A 21,105-nucleotide genomic window follows, 5' to 3' on the forward strand; every position below is an offset into this window, starting at 1 on the left:
TCGTCTTCTGCCCCTGTAGAGATCCAGACGTGTATAATTCTGATCTCAGGCTGATTTCATGGGTGATCAGAGTTCTTTGGTAGGTAATCAGCTCACTTTGGGGTACCAGCTGAAAAGACACCTCTTCCTAGTACCCCGCCATCTTGTCCCCCCTTCTTCAAGTCTTCTGTTTGGTTCTGGGAGCAGCAGGAAATTTATTTAGTCTCTTGTCACTAGTTGCCAATGGTGATTGACGTCTGGGTCACCTCTTGTCCTACACGCTCCTCCTTTATTCTGGCATAGACATTGTGGAACTTCTGGTAGCCAAGATTGGAAGGGGAGGTAGAGAGGGAGAGAGAGACCTTTATGCAAGGTCCACCTGCGGTGCAGAGCATGATACATGTCAGGGGCTCGATCTGACAACCCTGATATGAGGATCTGAGCAAAAATCAAGAGTTTGTCCCTTAAATAAAAGAACCATACTGGCATTCCTGGATGTGCTTTGTGTTTATGGAAGGGAGTATATGTATCCCCTCCTATTCTTTTTTTTTTAAGATTTTATTTATTTATTCTACAGAGAGAGAGATCACAAGTTGGCAGAGAGAGAGAGAGGAGGAAGCAGGCTCCCTGCTGAGCAGAGAGCCTGATACGGGACTCGATCCCAGGACCCTGAGATCATGACCTGAGCCGAAGGCAGCGGCTTAACCCACTGAGCCACCCAGCGCCCCTGTATCCCCTCCTATTCTAAATCATCTAAATCGGGGACTTTTTCCATATCAGCAGTGGTCTTACACCTTCTCCGGCCAAGAGATAAGGAGCTATTCTTTTTTTTTTTTTAAGATTTTATTTATTTATTTGACAGAGAGAGATCACAGTAGACAGAGAGGCAGGCAGAGAGAGAGAGAGAGAGAGAGGGAAGCAGGCTCCCCGCTGAGCAGAGAGCCCGATGTGGGACTCAATACCAGGACCCTGAGATCATGACCTGAGCCAAAGGCAGCGGCTTAACCCACTGAGCCACCCAAGCGCCCGATAAGGAGCTATTATTGGTGGTGGAGAAAAATCAGTTGGCTAACAAATTCTCATAGAGGGGGAGGAAGCCCTCACTGCCTGAATCTGAACAGTACAGTTTAATTCCTGTCCTGATATACACAATTCTTCAAAAACAGCACCATTGTAAAAGATGAAATTAATTTGCAAGTCCCTGGGTGGCACAGTTGGCTAAGAATCTGCCTTTGGCTGAGGTCAGGATCCCTGGATCCTGGAGGATCAGGCCCTGAATTGGGCACCCTTCTCAATGTGAAGCCTGCTTTCTCTCCCTCTTCTCTGCTGCCCAACTTGGACTGTTCTTGCTCCCTCTCTAGCTCTTTCACTCTCAAATAAGTAATGAAAATAGAAATATTTCTAAGCATGTAATTAATTTATAAATCCTTTCCAATTTATGAGGACAGTATTAGTAGAATTAAGGACACATGAGTGGTAGATCACAAAATATGTGTTTGTTGAGTCTTGTTGCCATTCATCCCTGCAATCTACATACATCAATAGATTAATGATTTCATGAACATACGTCAATCACCTTTTGTTCTAAGATTCTAAGTTAACCCTTCAATTGATGTTTTCATGGATCCCAGGCAGTGTATATATGTGTCAAACATCCTACCAAGAGACAGTAACAGTGTCATTTGTGAGTGCTAGTAAAGGAAAAGTTCCCCGATCTTATAATGTGCATGGTTGTGAGACCCCTCCTTTTCAGAGATCCTGACCTTTATGCAAGTACTGATGGATGGGAGCAGATTTGCTTTATTTCTAGCTATTGGTTACTGAAATACTGCATTCCACATCCCTCAGAACATGACGCAGTTGTATGTGTTTGTTGTGAAAAATTGTCAGTGTCTGGGTTTGTATCTCATTTTCATCCTAAGAAATTCCTTTGGAGGTATTTGCCCAGGGATTTTCTCATGTGAGTGTCCGGGGAAGAATCTCCCCCCATTGCCTTGGGATCAGTGTTTCCTCGGTGTGAGGGTGTCATTGTTGGCTAAGAAAGAAGGGATAACTGAGAACATTCCTTTCCTCATATCTCCGGGAGGATTTTCTTCTGTGTGAATCCTCCCACATCCTTCACGTGTTGGCTTCATGAGGAATGGGATTGCCACAGGGATTTCATCAGCATTCAGCAGCAGCAATGATGCAGGGTGTCCCAGGAGGTCCCTGCACCTTCGCTCATTAATGAGGGATGACCCGCTTTCTGAGATGGTAGCAGGAGCTCAGGCCTGAGCCCCAGTTGAAGCTTCTTCCACCAAGGCACAGTGCTAGTGGCTCTCCCTGTGTGAATTCTCTGGTATTGGAAAAGTGACCAAATCTGGCAGAAGGCTCTGCCTCAGTCATCAGAGACACACGGTTTGTACTCTCTGATTTCTGTGGTAGTGAGAAAGGTGGGAATTCTGAGTACAGGAAGGACCCCAGTAATGACAGACACAGGTTTCCCTTCTCTGAGTTGTCTGGTGTCTCCAAATGTGAGACCTGTACCTAACAGCTCTTCCACATTGAACACATTTGTAGAGGTTCCCACTGGTGTGGGTCCTCAGATGCTGGCTAAGGGTATGGCTGTACTAAATGCTTTCCCTTGAAGATGGATTCAACCAGTTTCTGTCTATGGCAATGTGCCCATGGCCTCGAAGTTATGCATGTTGCTGCGGGCTCTGGTACAGCAATGCCACCACATGGCTTCTAACACATGTGAGGTCATGGGGAAGAATAAGAACAGAGCTCTCTGAATGAAGGTTATCCCACCCTTGTTACATCCCTAAGGTGCCTCTCCCGTGGGTTTGCTGTGTGCAGGGGTGAGCCCTGGCCTAGAATTGTTTCCCCCATGTGTATCATGTCTACTTTCCTCAGAGGGTGAGTTCTCTTGTTTCTCCCGAGGTTAGAGCCCCGACCAAAGACTCACCCACACTGGGAAGATGTGTGTGGTGCAATCCATGATGAACGAGCTCTGATGTCATTTGAACTGGGGACACATGGCTGAAGGTTCTTCCACATTGTCTGTAAATACAAGGTTTCTTTTCCCAGGACATAACACACATGGAATGAGGTGAGGTACGTGAGAAATCTCCCTCCTTTGCCCCAGCATTGGCCGGGTTCCTGTGCAGGGTGAACACTCTGCTAATGGCCAAAACAGGAGGGGCTGTGGAAGGACTGCTCACTCATGTTCCTCCCTTCCTGACTCAACATACGAATTCCAGCCCCTTTCTTCAGGAATTGTCTCTGCATCAACCTCTGCATGCCACTTGTAGTCAGGTGCCATGTTACTTTCCAGAATTCAGATAGATCTTTCTACATGGTAGCCTCACATCCATGTCAAGTGCTGATTAAATTTTAGATGTTTGAGTTTCAAGCTATATCAGTGAGTAGTGTTCAAGACAGTGAATTTTACAGACACTCAGGTGATGGTTTGACCTGAGGTGCATTTCAGTCCAGAAATAAAACTATTCAGATTTATGTGCTATGCTGGGGTCATGATGGGAGGCTGACTCTATGATGGGTTTGGGGGTGGTCAGGCAAAAGGGATATTTTGCAAGAACATTGCAGTAGGACAGAGGACACACAGGATACAGGAGATTTTGCTCTTGTCAAACGAAGGTAGTTTTTCCTACTAGGAAGGCATTAATAGAAAGATAGTTGGGAGCATCCTGGAGGAATATCACTTTCCTCCTCTCACAAGTCCTTCTCAAGGGACTGCAAGTTTGAATAGAAATTTCATTTTATTGACATTTCCTTCGCCTCAGCCTTCCTCAGTGTGATGGAAGGGAGGGGGATGTTAGGGCTTCAGGAAACTGAGTTATGGGTCCCTGGATGGTAGCTAGCCTCTTCCTTGAGAATCATGAGGACTTTTATAAACTGAGGAATACTCTGGACTTGCAGGGTTTTGATCTCTATTTGTGGAGAATCTCTTTTTTCCTTTCCTTATTTTAGGGCAGTGAGAGCACCTGAGGAATGTCACTCATATCACATGTAGGGGGTGGGGGATTTGTTGTGTGCCAGCTCCTGCTTGGTGCTCAGCTGGCTTTCTCCTCCCTCCTCGTGTGCCCCTGAACTGTTTAGACTCTTCTGTCATTAAGGTTGTTGAAGGAGGATGGTCTCATCTTCTGTAATTTCTTACTGCTGAATAGGGGCATAGAGCTGTCGTTAACTGTGTGTCATTCCTGGTCAGTTAGGGGCCCTCTCTGTGTCAGAGTTGTGAAGTGAAGAGGCCACTGAGTGCAGGGGAGAAGTTTTAACTGGCTCCTCTTGAGTGGAAAGGACCATCTGTCCTCTGGAAGTTACTGCAGTGAAGGGTTCCTGGAACCACCTGCAGAGACGGAGGGGATAGGTGGGGAACAACACAACAGGGTTAGAAGAAGAAAGAGAAGGAAAATGCCCATGAAGTGTCCTTTGATAGTGGGTGAGAATGCTCCTCCAGGCCAAGAGTCGAGCCAACCCTTAAAGAGAGGCATCCTTGGAAGTGCGAATTTGGGCAGTGGTATCTTTTAGGAACCCAGAAATCTCTTTGTGGTAGTGGGAATGTACCCACATCATTCTGTCTTTAGATTGGCACAAGCTCCACCTTGTGCAGCAGTTACAACATCTAAAGTCTTTATGTGGGATCATTCCCTTATTTCATTGAGAAATCCTATTGGAGTTGACATGTAGGGCCTTGACTGTGTACTCTGTAAGGACTTCCCCATGCCACACAACATCCTCCAGTCCCAAAGAGGGGCAAAGATAGATACTAGGTGACCATGTCAATGAAACAGAGCACACGTGCACCGTTGCTTGAAATGGAGAAGTTTGACTGGGTCGGTGATGGTTTTCATAATAAGCCCATGCATCTGGGCTCACCCCGTGTCCAGTGGCCTCTGGAGCTTGGGGAATCCATGGGGACAGGTTAGAGCTTCAAGGCCATTTTTCCCAGCTAGGGTCCCTTATCTAATCCTGAGTCTCCTTGAGCTGCAGTCAGGCTTTCAAGGGCTCCTCAGGTTTGGAGGGCAATTCCTGGGATGCGCAATCATTTCAGGCCCATGTTTGGTGAGCGGGTTATGGCTTGGGAAGAAGAGCCTTTTCTGTCAATTGCTTCATGGGCATAGCGGACAAAGGTCTGTTGGAGTCAGGATAAATACTTGTAAGACTTTTGCCAATTACAACCAACAGGTGGGCAGTAGGATCTCTGATTTGGGGGCAGACATGTTTACTGACAGGCTTTGGCCTCAGCAGTCTGAGTTCGATTGATGACAGCATATCTGGTTTTTCTTAGCTCATTTCCATGAATCTGTTGCCATTGCTAAAGCACCTGTCCTCTGCATTTTCGTGGGGCATCTTAAGTCTGGTTGACTTAAGAACCTTTCAAGAATTAGGAGCCATAGGTGTAGAGTTGTCAGGTCCAGGCCTAAGTGTGGCTGGGTTTAAAGTTGGGCTGGTTTTCAGCATTAGTTCAGGCATATCTCGAAATGTAAGGTAGTACTTGATAAATCAGCCTCCTGTCATTGTTTGGTGACATGGTTTGGTGACTTTATTCTCTGTGATGCTCTGGAGCTGATGCCAAGTCCGTAGAGTCAGGGGCAATCCCCGTATGAATCAGGAGGTTCGTTTTCCTGGGTGGGTAGTTGGATGCTTAGCTAAAGCCTTTGTTTGCCATTGTACTGGATCAGTAGTACCGGGAGGGAAGAAACCATTCCAGGAAGCCCTTTTTATTTTGAGGTCTTGCCTGAATATCCTCGTTAGTAATAGTCTCCAGTGAGTGGGAGAAAATTTCGCTGGCAGATAAGGGCCTTCCCTAGTGCACCCTCCACTCCAGTTACAGGGACAGCTGGGTCCTTCACTGTCTCCATATGTCCCCAGAGAACCCTGTGGAGTGGTGTATGTTCTCTGGCTTTGAACGATTGAGTTCCTCATCCCAGGCCCATCCAGTTGCCCAAGGTGCTAGTTGAGTTCTATAGTCGTGGGGGAATCAATCACATGCTCCAGTTGTTGAATTAGCCCTGAGCCCATGGGGTCCTGGTATCCCCACAGAATAAGAAGCAAGGGGATTGACTGACCATGAGCTACTGTGGAAATGTTTCTGAAAATGACCTCAAGTTGTGTCGCCCATGTAAGCAACACATATGGAAATTTGAAAGTCCACAAGGTGGGATTTTGAAGTCTACATTTCCTCTTCAAAGGAATGCTCCTTTCCAGAGACAGCCAGTTCAGGGCTCATGTCCTTGGAAAGCAAGTCCTGCTTTAACCCACGTGGTGCAATTATTGACTTAAGCTTAGCAAGCCTAGTGATCAATCATGGTGATTGCTTAGAATCTGCATCACTGGGACTTTTTTGAGGAATCTCTGATCATTGTCTCTCCAGGTCAGCAGCCAAGGAAGGTGCTTGCCATCAGACATGCATGTGATACCTCTGGATTTGGGCACATTCCTCTTCTTGAGGTGCCTGATATATCCAAGGTTCCTACACCTGCCAGAGAGTGACATTCTTTAAGCTCCTGGTGAGGCAACGGTGAAGTGTATAAGCAAGGGGTCAGGCCAACATTCCTAAGGGGTTTGATGGCTGTAGTTTTTCCGAAAGTCAGCCTTAGATCCTTAAAGCCCTTTGGTCCCATCTAAGTCTCTGTCTAGCTCTCTCCATAGGAGAGCCCTGTCCAAGCCTTGTTTAAATCACCCATGTTTCCAATGATGCCCCGTTACAAGGAGAAGAGATTCTTCTTGAACATGGGGAGATATATTAGGGTTGCTGTGGGAGAAGAAATGGTTCCTGAGACCTTTGGATTTGGAGGCCTCAGGGAGAGCAATACGTGCAATTCTTCAACATGCTTCCTAAGGAATGTTGGCCATTGCTGTTATGAACATTGGGGTACAGATGGCTGTTCTTTTTACTACATCTGTATCTTTGGGGTAAATACCTTGTAGTGCAATTGTAGGGTCATAGGGAAGCTCTATTTTTAATTTCTTAAGGAATATCCACACTGTTATCCAAATTGGCTGCTCCAGTTTGCATTCCCACCAAAGGAATGTTGGATCCCATATCTGTACACCCTAAGTGTCTAGCATTGCCGAACTTGAAGCTCATGTTTCCCTCGAGGTGCAGCGTGGTGCTTGAGGTCCCAGTTCCTCTGCTGTGGTGTCTGGATGCTCCAGAGGTGGAGCTCAGTGTAGGGACAGCCTCTCCTCCTACACCTGTTGCTGCTGCAGAACACACAGACTGAGCAGGGCCCTTTTTGTGGGGCCACTGCCAGTGTTGAGGCCAGCATTGGTCATGGTCCTGTGTGTGGAAATGACAGGGTGATTCTGGTGTGGCACCCTGGAGGAATACTGCTCGGGTGGCTGCTGCCCCTCAAGTCAATTCCATGGTGGTCAAGGGGCCCTGGAAATCACGCTTCTTCATGCATCTGTCATGCTCTGCGTGATTGATGGAGACTGGAGGGGTCAGTGGGAGGAGGAGCAGTCCCTGCAGTGGATAGGGGAAATGACGGGAAGACTGCTGTCCCACCCAGTCCAGGGAGGCCCAGTCTCACCAGACAATGGAATGTTGTGGGCCTAGATAATTGCTTCCTGTCCCAAGTGTCAGTCATCAGCAGGGCTTGGGCAGCCAACTAGGGGTGTGGTGGCCAACTCAGAGGGTCCTCTTGTCTCATTCTTGGGGATCCATTGCCATCTTCTGGAGGGCTGCAAAGTAGTTTTCTCTTTGTTTTGCCTGTGGAGGTCAGGTGCAAGAAAGCCATTCCTGCAGGCCTGATTCCTTGTGTTTTCACACCGAGTCTTCCTCCAGGCCCAAATCGAAGTCATTAGAGGGGCCCCAGGGCCCTCCTTGCTCTCTTTGTCTGAGCATCTCTGAAGACTCTTGTGCCTTGGGGTCATGGGCAGACTGTCCTGTGGTGCAGCTGTGGAGACAGAAGGTGGAGTGGTATGAGATAATGAGTGGCATGTCCCCTGGGGCAGGTCTTACCAGAGGCTTGTGGGCTTTTGTGGGACATATCTTCTGAGGTGTTGAGGTAGAGGTTTCCCTGCAGGACCCATGTGTGACATCAAGAAAGGGAAGTTTCCCATGGGCCCCCTGGGGCTGAATGAAGGCTATAATCCCAGGGTCACTCGGGCCCCTTCCCTGACCATTTTCCTCCATTACTGCCAGGTCCTCCTCCTGCCGGGCTGTCGCTTCTCCAGCCTCTCTGAGAGCCCTCGACATGCCCTTCTCTGTGGTGGGAGCCTTTGCCCACACGAGTGTTGCAGGTGGCATGACAGAGAAGACATGCTCCCGACTCCCATGGGAAGTGAGTTTGGGCCCCACACTGTGGGCAGGTGGTGGGCAAGGTGGAAGCAGGCAGTGTGGCTTTTCCCTGATGGGTCTTCTCTGCGGAATTAGAGATTGAGGAGAGTCCCTAGAATATCAAACTCACGTAGTGAAATGTTGCCATGAGGGGACCGGCTACCTCCCCTGAGGTGTTTTGGAGGCTTAGGGGAATGGAGGCGTTGGTCAGGTACTACAGGAGTGGCCAGCAAAAATGAATCAGCCAGGGACCATTGCCTACTCCATGCCCATAAGGATACAGCCCTGTGAGGGGTGAACTGTCCGACTCCCATGAGCCTGGGGCCTGTCTTTTTTGCTCATTTCTCAGATGTCTGAAGTGGGAGATGGGGCCACCACACCACTATCACTTCTCGACTAGTATTGTTTGGGAGCAAGCCGTCCACTGAGTTTTTCAGGATAGGAGGGCAAGGCTTGGGTTGTGCAGAGTGAGGGGTTCATTGAGGTGAGGGGTTCTTTTCCAGAGGAGTGAAGAGCATGGTCTGCCTGGGGTCCAGTACCTCCAGGCAGCCAGTGCCCTTCCTCCAAGAGCAGCGGCTCCTGGATGACAGTGCCCAACCACCACGGAGTTGGACGGATCCGGTGGAGGTTCCCCGAGGGATGTTCTCAGGCTTCCTACTGCCTGCAGGGACTGTGACCATCCTCTAATCTCCTGTTTGTTTTCAGAAGCCAGGGAAGCACCCTAGATTTTATGTTGTTTCCCGAGGTGCCCACAACAAATTCAGGGCAATGAGGTAGAGCATGTGTCCATCTTTGCCTGCCCCTCTTCCTTCCCAACTCACCCATTCCCAAGTCCTTCTCTTCTGCTTTCCTTGTTGTTTCTGTCAAGTCCACAGAAGAAAAGCTTCTTGAGAGCTGAAAGCAAGAGCAGAATAGGGCATGAACACAGATTCCCTGGAAGCGGAGAACCAAGTGGGGACACCCAGGCCCAGCCTCCCTTCCTGAGGCCCCTCCAACAGGGCGACCTGTGCCCTGCCAACTCCCAGCCATACCCACTGCTCTTCTGTCCAGTGCTGCTTCCCAGATTCAGCGGTGAGGGGTCAGGGTGATGTTAGGAACGAGGTGAGGAGGGCTGCCCACGGATATTATGCAGCAGTTCAGATGCAAAGCCTGAATGCCTGCCAGAGATTAGGGCCTCCAGGGTGGGCATCGTCAAAGCAGGGAGGAGGTGTTAATGGACAGATGAGACAGGAAACCCACGAGAGGGAGCTGGAAATGAATTATCGGCACAGTGTGGCTCCTTCCCTCAGAATTGTCATCTTCCATGGAATCCTCCTCCAGGTCAGAGAGCAGCGAGAATTCTGGGGTGGCTTTGAGAGAGGATAAAGTGGAGTTAGTGGAGCTGAAGATTTATGACCTGCTGCTCTGGGTATGATAGCTCTGCCTTCAGCTGGGTGGGGCCCCAGCTCTGAGTCCTCCCTGACCTTGGTTGCTTGATCTCTGCATGGTACAGATGGGACAGCAAGTGTGTGAAGCAGGCCCAGGAGCCCCTTAACACAGGTTTGGAGGACCCTGGCCCATGACTGTGTCTCCAGGGAAGCTTTATGGGGGTGTCCTTCTTTGGGAACACGTACACAGGTAAGACTCAGCTGGGGTACGAAGGCTGACAGAAGCTAAGGATCATGGGAGCCTGTGTATTGAACCCAGGGGAAGTTTGCTTTACCTTCTCCAGCTCTGGGAGTCCCCTTGAAGGTACAGCAGCTTGGACAGAACCAGGAGGCTTTGGTAGTAGACGTTATGAGGGAGAGAGTTTACCTTTATTCCACATCCTGGCTCTCAATAGAACTTAGTGTCCTGGTTCTCTTGCACAGGAGACGGTGGTTGGGTCTGCAAAATCATGGCAATGACCAGGTCTGGGACCTTGCCAAGAAAGACCCAGAATCTGTTGTGCACCATTCCTGAGAGGCCTTCAGCAAAGAGACCAAGCTTTGACATGTGGCAGCAGTAAAGGGAGGCAAGAGCAGGTTTGATGGGAAAGTTCCTTAAAATAGCTGCCCAAGGAGTTGAGCATTGATGACAAACACAGCCTACCCTAAAGGCCTGTGGTCACAATGTCTATTCTTTTCATTCAGAAACTATGAAATGGGCAAACCATGCCTGTTGCCAATGCATCCCTTCCTTGGCAGTTTTTATCCACCTTCTTCTTTCTCCAGAGCACCAGGGGCAACACCCTGTTCCCAGGTGCCCTGTCCCACTGTTCCCTTCCTCTGTGCTGTTTCCTACCTGAAGAGAATTCGTCCTCACTGCTGGAGTTGTCAGTGCAGTCTATACCCAAATCTGTAGGAACTGAAACAGGAACAATGCTTTTATGAGAGAGACTGCCTCACCCATTCACCCCAGTTCTATTGAGATATCTATGGGCCATGCAGCATTTGTCTGAGCCTTTTGCTCTGCTGTCAAATGTCCATGGGGCTGGTGGAGCCAGAGGCCTTCGAGGAGAAAGGGATTGGAGTTTCTTCCCTTCTAATGAGACCAGGATGATGCAGCAGTCACCTCAGTGTTAGTTCTATATGCCCATAACTGCTGTCCCCTCCCAATTCAACCATCTAAAACTCCAGTCGTTATGGGACTCTTGACATGTGGCTAGTGGGAGTGAGCAACTGGACGTTTTCTTTTCCGGGATGCTTTCCCTATAGTTCATTGAGATAATAAGTGACTTTGTAAAACAGATTGTAGACCGACTCTTTCCTGGTTAGATCAGAATTAGAAACCAACCAGGAGTGAGAGACAAGACCTGTTCTCCAGCATATTTTTCCAGCCTTAGTAGCTGGCCTGAACAGGACCGTTGATACGTAAGATATTCCCAGGTTCATGCACACCCACCAGGCAATGTTGGAGGCTGTTGGACCCTAAGAGATTAAGGTGAACTCCCCGTTCCTGGAATAAGTGTGGAACAGATTCAGTACAGCACTGACCAAAAGCAAAATGTGGTGCTCTCAAAACAGAGAAACTGCTAGAAGAGATATGGAACCACAAAGAACAGAAGGAGTCAAAACATTTCTGAATATGAAGAAATAGGTGGTGGGTCCCTAGAAGCTGACCACCAATACATTGGATAACTCCCCTGAGCTAACAGGATGGTGCTGGCCTACAAATAGGCAGGGGCACGTGGGAGTGAAATAGAAATCCCCAAAGAAATGCACTCTTTTTGGCATCGTAATGTTTGTCAAGAGGACCGCCTAGAAAAAGCATCCTCTTCTAAAACAGCAAACAGAATGAGAAGGCAGCTCACAGATTGGAGACATTTATGAAAAGATGCTCAATATAAGGCATAGTTAGGGCAATGACAATCCAAAGGTTGCTGAGCTGTGGCATTGTCTGTTAGGATAGTGAGGACCCAAACCAGGAATTCAAGCCCCGAACCCATGTTGGAAGGATGCAGAAAATTTGAGACTTTGCATGCAACTAGTGGAATGCAGAATGGTGCAGCAACCTGGAAAGAGCCTGTAGAGTGTCCTCAGAGAGCAGCAATAGGTATTCCCATGGATCCTACATATGCGAGTGAGGAAAAGAGATGTCAGAAAATAAGATTCTTTTCAAACATGTGTTTCTCACCTAGAGAAAGTGTTGTTTGCTGCCAAAGAACCTTGAAACCCTGACCTGGCTGTTTCAATTCCCAGGCACGGACCTCCCTTGACTTGTCTATTGGCCTAAACCTTCTGAATAAAACAAGCCCCTCTTGCCTGGACAGATGGTTAGTGAAATGTGTGGTGATTGTCCTGTCACACCTGTTGAGGTTTGAGGTTCTCTTTTACCACTTTGCAATGCACAGAACACCCCTTGTTCCTGCATGGAGGGTGCCTAGGACCCCACAGTGATACCCAGTCCCTGAAGACGACCTCATTTCTCCTTTGATAGAAACACCTTTTGGGCCTACCTCACAAAGCCCCAGCTAGGGCCAGTTGTGGGTGTGTGATTTCCCATGGGAGAAGGCCAGTTTAATTCTTAGACACATTATCTGCAGGGAAATGGTAGATCTGCACAGAGAAACACGGAGTGAATTGGCCCCATCTCTTCCAGGCCACTGCTCCTTTGTCAGGGTCTTCCCTGAATGGGCTGTTGCATGAGGTTGCCCCAGAAGCCGTGTGCAGAAGGAAGGAGTCTGTCCCAGCATTCAGTGCTTCCAATGAGGTTGGGAAGATGCATCATGGGGCCTCTGATGCAGAGACCTGTGTGTGAGTGAAGTGGCAAGAGAGAAGTACTGTGACCATTCATGCCCGTGATGTACCATGACATCAGAGACCCATGGACACTGACTAAGTAAAAGGAATTGTAAAAGACACACTTGTGTCTATGGGACACAGTTTCCCCCTTCCTAGTTAGCGATGGGATCTGTTTTCTAGGGGAATTGATGTATATTTGCAAGGAAAGAACACCTATTAAAGGAGTGCCTGGGTGGCTCAGTGGGTTGAACCTCCACTTTCAGCTCAGGCATGGTCCCAAAGTCCTGGGATTGAGCCTCGCATCAGGCTCTCTGCTCAGCAGGGAGCCTGCTCCCTTCCTCTCTCTCTCTCTCTGCCTGCCTCTATGCCTATTTGTGATCTCTGTCTATCAAATAAATAGATAAAATCTTAAAATAAAATGAGCACCTATTTAAATTGTAGGTGTTGAACTTTTCATGTGCATGGACGTTCATGACGTGATGGTAATGGGAAACTTCCCTCAGAAAGTGGACACCATTAATTGCCATGTGGAAGGGAACAGACACGTCTGAGAACATACTATTCACCCAACTGACACAAAAACCAACCCTGAGAATCACAGCACATGGGTTCCCATGTAAACACACCTACCCAGCACCCACTCCTACAGCAACAAAGACCAGCACGATAGCTTCTGGGGGCAGGGTCACGAGGCCTCGGGTCATGGTCTGGAACATGACCTTTAGTCTCCTTGTTGCAGGATCTGGATTCTGGGTGACTCTCAAGATGGAGCCTGCAATGAAGTCCCACCTTGCCCATTGTCCAGTTTGCTCCAAACCAATGAGTAACTCTAGAAGACAGCATACATACCACTCTCCCTTTCCAGCAGGGCCACCTGTGATTTCAGAAAAAAAAATATTATGGATATAAAATTATGCCTTGTCCTGTGTGCACAGCTCTTTTTTTCTCTTGGGGATGGGCAGGGCCATGGTCAGTGATATGGAATGTACCTAAAGGTGGCATGCCCTGGGTCCATTGGACAAAACAGGTTCCAAGGCAGTGTAAGTAGTACCCATGAAAAATCTCACTACCCTGTGGACTGTAACAGAACATGCTATTTCCTGCAGGGTCTTTGGAATCGGATATCCATGGGTAACAGACTCTCCCTCAATAATCTCCCCACCAAGGACCTTGTACGTGTTGAGGTGTTTGGATCTGATTTCGAGTATGAGAGAATCAAAGGATGCTGTACCTCACATGAATAAAGGCTAATTTACCACCTTGGTGAAAAATGGGGCCTCTCATTCTGTGCTGTTCACATCAAGGCCATTGCACAGGCTAGCCAGGGATCTAGGTAGACACAGACAGAGAGTGTCTGGTCACCCACGGGGCTCAGGGAGCTTTGCTTGTTGTGCACGTGTGGACAAGTGTGTGGAGGTGGGGAGTTAATCAGTATGGACTAAGCTACAGTTGGCCCTTCCTGGATGGAGGAAGAAAGGTCCTGAAGAGGAGCAGGGATGTGAATAGTAACTCTGCCTCCTATTGGAGATATGAGGCATGGAGTAGCTGTGAAATAAGTCCATCTCAAAAGCACACCTACTCCCTGCACCCAAACCTGCACCACCTAAAGGCAGCAGCGTAGTTTCCGGGGACAGGGCCATGAGGACACGAGTCTTTCCCCAGAAAATACTCTTCTGTTACTATGAACCTTATTCTCAATCCCTCAGGACCTGGAATCAGGGTGGTTTCATCATGTAGCCTGTGAGGAAGCCCCACCTTTCCCTTTTTCCAGGTTGTTGCAAACAAATTAATGACTCTAGAGTACAGAATATTTACCACCCTCCCCGTACAGGTGGGACACCTGTGATTTCAGGAAAGAATACAGTATGATCATCAAATCATGCGTTGTCCTGTTTGCATGACTCTTTTGTTCCCTGGGGGATGGGATAGTTGAAGTTTGAGGTTCTCTTTCACCACTTTGCAATGCGCAGGGGACCCCTCATTCCTGGGGAAGATGGGGAAGTGTGCTAGAGGCCTGTGAGCCCCAAAGTATGAAGAGAGCAAAGTGAGTCATGCACAAATGGGCCCAGTCTTCGTACAGGTTCCACGTTCTTGGTCCCACTGGACAAAATAGGTGGCAAGGGGGAATAGCTGCTACCTATACCAAAGCTCACTCTCCTACAGATGGTAGATGATCCTGCTGTAGTTGTCTCACCTCCCCCCCCCGCAATGTCTTTGGGATTAGGTAACATTTGTTAACAGACTCATACTCCGACTTCTCCCTACCTTGTAAATTGTGCAAGCTGAGATTTTTGTATGTGACCTTGATTAAAAAAGCCAGAAGAATTTTTTGTCTCCCACAAAGAAGGGCTGACGTACCACTCTGATAAAAAATGGGGTGTCTTCCTCTTTCATTCCTGTGGACTGCTCACATGCCTGTACATCCAGCAAAGCTAGGGAGAGATACATAGAATGATCAGTACACTGGTTGGGCTCAGCAGGAAGAGCTCATGTAGTTTAGCTTGGGGCCAGCATACATGGGAATGGATGGACATTGGGTTACATGGGTATGGACTGAGCAAGCTGTTGCTGCATCAAGAATGGTCAGTGCAAGGAGCCGGGATGGAGAGAGAAACATTGACTCTGAACTTTAGCTACAGGAATTTAATCAGGGTGATCTCTTCAAACGAAAAAGGGTAAACACTAATGTGCATGCTCTGTTGTACTGACAGGCAAGTTCCTCCAACCAGCGACTGTGTCGTGGTCATTGTCAAGACTGTTTCTTTGCCAGGATCAACCTGTGAGGCTCCTCCCTGTCTCTCACCTCTTCTAGGAGATTGTATTTCTTCAGAAAAACACTATGTGGCTGGGTTGCATTCAATGGAAGCACAAGTACCCTTGAGGTTTCTATTTGCTCCTGAGACATGCATGGTCAGGAAAACCAAAGACATAGGATTTCTATGTCCTGATATCTGTGCATTCCAAAAGAGTCCCCATCCTCAAAGTGCTTATTCTTCCCAGTCTTCCTTTCCTGTAGTATGTGGGTGTGTCCTTTGAGTCAGCAGGACCCAGTTTCCCAGGACCCCCCCCCCAACCTGTCCTCAATCAGGAACCAGCAATCTCATGAGATAGCAGAGACCAGGCAAGAGAAGGGTACTTGCTAACTTGGCCATGTAGCAGATTGTCAGGAAATTTGATCGGATGCCAAGCAAATGATGAGGCTTTCCTCTCAGTTGCCATTTGCCAGTGAGCCTTCCCTCTGTGCATTCAAGATGTGAGCATTTTTGTAAGGCTGGTGATGATGTTTTGGTAGACTAAAGTAGGTTCTGATTCTTTTGTGTTTTGACCCTGTCTGAGAAATGTCCCCAGCTAGGACAGTTGTGTGCCCCTTCCTTTCTCCCCATCCCTGTTTGAGGAAAGGGAATCCTAAGCAACCCTCCAGGTGTAACTGTGGTCAGCGAGGAATGTGGTGTCCTAGGTGGGTGTGCGCAGTGGGGATGAAGGAAGTTTGGCTTTGAAACTTTGACCCATATCCTGAACTCCATTAAGTGGGAGATGTCTTCTGATGAAACACAAGCACTCATCACCCCCACAGGCCCAGTCCCATCGCATTGACCCACACAAAAACAAGCCCAAACCCTCAGACGCACCAAGCACAACACCGGAATGACCTACTGGTTTTCAGGGACTGTAGCACAAGGTCCTGGTTTTCTACAGGACACTCCATTTGTTCAGTCCACCCCAGCCTCCGTTCTGAGCAGGAACTCAGAATGGAGGAAGCCCTCCAGACCAAATGAGGAGACAAAGACCTACCTTGTTCTTCAGCTAGATCTGTCCCCCAAACGTGACTTATGGGAGAATATGTACATGGTCCATTTCCAGTTGCTGCCTCCTGGAGTTGGAGAAAGGGAAACACAGTGAGGATCCAAGCATCCTGTGCACACCATGTGCACCCAACAATGTGCTCTTGGTGTCAGAAGCAAGCCATATGTGATGCAGTCATTGAGTTTATGATCCAGAGAAGGAGAAAATGACCCCCAGAAAAGGCTCCAGGTTGGAATGTCAAATCTCCCAAGTCTATTTTCTTCAGCAACTCAAATCAAAGCTATTTTGCATATACAGAATGACCTGGTGGAAAATTCTCATGACCATCCATTGCTTAAGGAATGATGGTGGTGTTTTCTAATTGACCCTCTAAATATGGTGTCCCTTACTGATATAAACTCACTTCTGGCTCTCAGCACCAAGGAAATTGTCTCTCCCCTTTGGCATGTACATGCTCAGATATTCATTGAAAGAGAAATAAAACACTGGTTGTCCCTCAGAAGCACAAAATGACTTTACTGAGGGGACCGAGTGGCACAGGCATTGAAGCTTCTGCCTTCAGATCAGGACCTGATCCTAGGGTCCTGGGATGGAGTCCAACATTGGGCACCCTGCTCAAAAATGGAGCCTGCTTCTTCCTCTCCCTCTGCTACTCCCCCTGCTTGCACTATCATGCCCTCTCTGTCTGTCTGTCTCTCTCTCTCTCTCTCTGACTCTGTATTTTTCTCTTTCAAAAAAATAAAATATTGAAGAAAAATGGGTTTACCTGAGGGGAGTTGGTGTTAATTCCTCTGCCTTCAAAATGATTAGCTCTTCCATCAGGTTCTCGGTGGGAGCTAGGAGGATACAGAGGCACTGTGAGGACACTGCTGTGGCTGCTCAGGAAGTAGGCTGGGAGTTTGAATGGATGAAGAGAGGAGTGTGTGTGTGTGTGTGTGTGTGTGTGCATAGGAGGTACAGACTGCACTGCTGATTTACCTTCTCCTAGGTGCAGAGAAGAAGAGGTGCGAGAGTAGCAGGAGGGAAATGAAAAGGTTTTTGTCTTTCTAGCCAAAACGACCCCGATCAAAGTCAAAGAATCAGTCCAATACATGTGAACCTTAACCTGGCTTCTGTGTGAGGACCAAGTTCCATAACCTCTCCTGACTGACGTGCCACTAAGGTCTCACACGCTGCTTCTTTGGACATCAGTTCTGGGCCCAAGATCCCCATATACTATGACTGTATGCATCACGTCTCTAAGACTTTGCACGGCATAAAAAGCAGCTTTGCTTGCCGGGCTGAATTCAACCATCAGAAAAGAAGCCTAGTGGTTTGATTCTCTCATCATTTGTCTTCAGAAAATCCCATGTACAATGCTGGAGAAAACTTACATTGTAACTTACATAAACAGCTGGAACCATCAATGAATTTGATGTATTCCTTCCACTATTCTTGAGCTGTTCCATGTGTGTGTGTTTGCGATGAAGACAGTGACTGTCCAAACCCTGCCAGGTGTTCTGACCAGTGGGAAGTTCCTTACACAAAGTACTCTTGGAGTGTGTGATGACACTCTGTAGCCCGGCTTTGCAGGAGATTTGTCCCTGGAATGTTGGGTCCAAAGCTTCCAACCAAGCTTGACCTTGATTTCCTATTTGCCAGTGGTATGGGAGTGTGTGCTTAGAGAATTTGATCCTTCCTGAGGCTTATAGAAATCTTATCAAGTACACTACATTCCCTCTGTTATGCTTTTCTGCCATTGGTCGTGTGTACATATTGAGACTGGCTATGACTAATGCTGCCTTATTCTGTCCTCCATGGGTCCACACACTTTCCAGCATTATGGGCTTGAGCATGAGGATGTGGCTTTTCTCCGTGCCTGTGAGTCCAGGGACAAGGCTGTAATCTTTAACATGGGCTTCTATCTTTGCCCCAGCTTCTTTGATCTTGGAAGCCACTGTGTCATGATGGGTCTTTTTGGGGACCTTCATAGAATCTAAATTTTTGGCTGTATGCACCGATGCTGGTGCCCCTTTGCTAACTAGCACCTATGGTACATCATGACCCCCTGGCTGAGGGACTAACACAGGTGTGTATCCCAGAGCAACTTTTATATTGAAACCTGAGCTCAAATCTTGGCTTTCCAAGTAGGAGGTCAAGGTTTGGATCATAAATCTCCGAGCCATGGCCATCTCAGAAAAGCACACAGAAACATCCTCCAGGTACATCTATGGTGAGAAGGGAAAGGAGTATGTAAAGTGTGCCAGGGTGATGAGAGTGTTTTGGCAGGGTGACACTTTGAATGTGATGGAAGTGTGAGAAAGATCTCCTGAGAAAGGCACACATTTGTGTTCACAAGCATAACACATAGACACAGACAGACACACAACCATGCAGCCACACACACAGGGCCTTCATCCAACATGCACACAAATCACCCTTCCATAGGTCCTAATTCTTCCAGGCCCTGTACAACGTGGTGAGCATGCCTCACTGGACAGTCTCAGTCAGTATCTCCCAACCCCCATTCCTTGTTGGAACCCAGAATCAGGGGCAGGCGTCTTTGTATTCTAGATTTCCTCCCAGATCCTGATGTTCTTAAATACATACAGCTGTCATTCCTCCCAGCATCTACCTGTGATTGGGAAAAAGAAAACACAGTGAGAATCCCAGGATCCTGTACGCTGTTGGGCCAGTTCTTTGGTTTGGGGAGGACTTCAGGCAGTTAATTGGATGAGGTCCCGTGGTTGAGTCCATGTCCCCCAACCCGAGTTAAAAAGGACACTTGGAATGATTCTGGAGCTTTTCTTGGCAGATCTCCGAAATGCATTCTGATCAACTAATAGAACATTCTTTTTCAAGTAGAAAACTTTTCTGATGAAGAAGTTGTTTGATCCCATCACGATTGTAACTGAGGCTGTCCTGTGTCATCACCCTTTTTGGGTCCACTGTCCGTAAGAGTTTGGAACCAGCATTACTCCACGAGGGGAGACTGCTGCCCCCTTCCCCTGGGAGGTAAAGTGCCAGATTTTCATCCTCCATTGATGGAAGAAATTAAGGAAGGAATATTACAGTCTCTGAGAAAGAGAGGCGAGCTTACCTCAGAGAGAGTTGGGGCACCTTCCTCTGTCCAGTCCCTAAGAAGGTCATTGGACTGGCCCTCTACAGGATTACAAGAACACAGAAGAGCTGTCAGGACTTTGGCTTCACTACTCAGGAATGCCTCGGGAGTTCACTCTGCTTGATGTGTATGGGGAGCCAGAGAAATGGATGTGAGAGTGACCAAGCAAGGCCTGACTTGCTGCTGGGCCAACGTCCTTGGTGTACATAGAAACACAGAGGAGGGGAGAAGAATGGAAACGGTAAATGGGTCCTTAGCTTTCAAATGGGGGGTTGATCTGTGGGTTTTGACCTGAGCATCACGGTCAATATGGGAAACACTCAAGGTACCCTGGGTTTCAGGGTGCAGTCCCCTGAACCCTTCTGCTCACTGTGAAGCCAAGCCAGCTTGCCACTTCTTCACATGGTCATGGGGCCAGGTCAGCTGTCTTCCCTGCATCTCTGCTGTGACCCTATCTGTTCTCTATTGCCTTGGAGTAGTGGGGCTTTTTGGTGATGGAATCTAAGTAGTATTGGCTGTTGTATTTGTTAGTACATGTATGTTCAGTGACACTGCTCACATGCCTGATGCTTTGTAGACAGAACTGACATCTACGTAGAAAACTCTGCCATCCTATCTCATGGAACCTCTGTACCCATGATAACATGACCGGCCCTCCCCCTTTCCTCCCTGCACTGTACTTTCCATTTTCTGGGTCTACGAATGTCCCTACCCTAGTGTCCTCAAAGCCTGGGATTATGTAATATACCTCTTTCCTTGTGTGCATGCTCTCACAATGTGTGTTAGGTTTCCACGGCCCATCTATTTCCTAAAATATTGGAAACCTTTGTTTCTTCTTATGCCTGAATAGCACTTCATGATGCATATGTATGCCATTTAATGTGTCCTTTCCTCCCGTGATGGATTTGGGGGCTGTGCCTGTCTATGGCTATTGGGAACCCAGCTGTCTTAGACATTTGTGCACAGATTGCTGTCTCCAGAATGAGAAGACATCACAGAATGCATTTGCCCAATTTGTAGAACGGTAAACACATGGAATGTACTGGGTACTTTAGTTCCCCAAATGTGAGGTCGTTTTGTTCTTTTGAAGGTACCTAGCACACTCTTGTACGATGAGGCTAATGGACGGAAGTGGATGGGGAGGATCATGAAACCCTCTTCGTATTCTGTTCCATTGTTATGTTCAGGGTTACTGGTGGAAAACATAGCCTCTTCCTTCCTAAACCTCTAAGAACCATGTTTCCTGGAGGGAGCTATATGGACCTGTGTTCCAAAAAGACCTAAGATCCATCCCTTCAGCTAGTAGACACTTTTTTCCTGTGTCCCTTGGATCCAGTTTCAATCAGAATTCCATCTTGACTTCTGGATTTAATGGTGATGGACAGCATAGAGGGTAACTGCTACCAGTGAAATCATAGGAAATTGTGTCTCAGCGTTTTGAAAGCTCCAGTTATGTCTGTGTTACTGAGTAGAAAAATGTGTCTCCAATCAACGTAATGAGTCAATATCCCAGGTACCTTCCTGGGTGTCCCTGATGGGGTAAACCTGATCCTGGAGGAAGAACTGAACTTTCCTCTTGGGTGGGTTGTGGAGGGGCTGGCATGTTTGTGGGTGCCTCCACATTCTCAGGGGGATGCTCCACAGAGATTGCTGGGTGACACATAGAAATGGAGAGCAGCGTTGCCATCTTGTTGTCAGAAGACCATAGGGGGGTTCGACATTGTTTGTTTGTT

Source organism: Neovison vison, chromosome 7, assembly GCF_020171115.1.
Source record: "Neovison vison isolate M4711 chromosome 7, ASM_NN_V1, whole genome shotgun sequence".
Taxonomy (NCBI): domain Eukaryota; kingdom Metazoa; phylum Chordata; class Mammalia; order Carnivora; family Mustelidae; genus Neogale; species Neogale vison.